This window comes from Monodon monoceros, unplaced genomic scaffold, assembly GCF_005190385.1.
Source record: "Monodon monoceros isolate NGI ecotype Baffin Bay Population unplaced genomic scaffold, NGI_Narwhal_1 Super_Scaffold_5, whole genome shotgun sequence".
Taxonomy (NCBI): domain Eukaryota; kingdom Metazoa; phylum Chordata; class Mammalia; order Artiodactyla; family Monodontidae; genus Monodon; species Monodon monoceros.
Genome location: NW_021703782.1, coordinates 44,625,360 through 44,626,848, shown reverse-complemented (window position 1 = coordinate 44,626,848; position 1,489 = coordinate 44,625,360). Strand labels below are relative to the sequence as shown.

General features: G+C 38.8%; 1 pseudogene; it reads left to right on the top strand.

Moving 5' to 3' along the window:
- The first annotated feature begins 551 nt into the window (after window positions 1-551).
- On the top strand, window positions 552-1,139 carry LOC114884595 (annotated as a pseudogene).
- Window positions 1,140-1,489: the final 350 nt, after the last annotated feature.

Genomic DNA, 1,489 nt, shown 5'->3' with positions numbered 1-1,489 from the left:
GAATGAAGGAGAAAGAAAGATCTGAAACCGTAATAAATAGTAGTTTTCTAAAATTGAAAAAGACATAAGTCCTCAGACTGGAAGTGCAAAGTCTTGAACTGAATATATAAAAATAAATCCACATGTCAACATTAAAATGAACCTGCAGAACATCAAAGAAAATAAGACTTTTAAAGCTCTCATATAGCAGACTTTTCCTCAGCTGCAATCAATGCCAAAAAATAACAATAATATCTTCAGGGCTGACAAGAAATAACTGTCAATCTACACTCTTATGCCCGAACAACCTTTCAGTTGTAGAGACAAAAAAGTCATTTCACCACACAAAAACTTGGAGTATTTACCAACTACTGATCCTCACAAAGGGAACTATTAAATGATTTATCTCAAGAAGAAAAAATGAACCCAGAAGGAAGAAATGAAACAGCACACACACACACACAGACACACACACAAATAAAAATAACTATTTTGAATTTTTTTAAGTACAATAAAAGCTCTAAACACAATAAAAAGATGGAGTGGGGTGCCGCGTCATCAAGGTCCCGGCCATGTTCAGTTCCAGCGTGAAGATCGTGAAGCCCAATGGCGAGGAGCCGGACGAGTTCGAGTCTGGCATCTCCCAGGCTCTCCCGGAGCTGGAGATAAACTCGGACCTCAAGGCCCAGCTGCGGGAGCTGAACATCACAGCCGCCAAAGAAATTGAAGATGTTGGTTGTCCAAAAGCTATCATAATCTTTGTTCCCGTTCCTCATCTGAAATCCTTCCAGAAAATCCAGGTCTGGCTAGTGTGTGAGTTGGAGAAGTTCAGCGAGAAGCACGTTGTCTTTATCGTTCAGAGAATTCTGCCTAAGCCAACTCGAAAAAGCCGTACAAAAAATAAGCAAAAACGTCCCAGGAGCCGCACTCTGACAGCCGTGCATGACGCCATCCTGGAGGACTTGGTTTTCCCAAGTGAGATCGTGGGCAAGAGAATCCGCGTAAAGCTGGATGGCAGCCGACTCATAAAGGTTCGTTTGAATAAAGCACAGCAGAACAATGTGGAACACAAGGTTGAAACGTTTTCTGGTGTCTATAACAAGCTCATGGGCAAGGATGTTAATTTTGAGTTCCCAGAGTTTCAGCTGTAAACAAAAATGACTAAAATATTATTCACAGACACACACAAAAAAGATGGAGTGGGGGCATTGTTCCTTGGTAGTAAAAGCGGAAAGTAATGTTTGCCAGAAAGAGAAATATTACATAGCTAAATGCTGTTAGAAAAATGTATGGTTAAATATTTTGGTAAACATTTAAGAGTAATAACTAAAATGGTAGGAAAAAATCTAGTTTATAAAACAGCATAAAGGAGGAAAAACTGTAGTTATCTTGTTAGTCCACTAGATGAAAGGAAATAAAAGAAAATAAGCAAGAATAAAAAAAGGCAATCAGAAAACCTAAAATAAAAGGGTAGAAGTAAACCCAAATATGTCAGAAAACTCAGTCAATG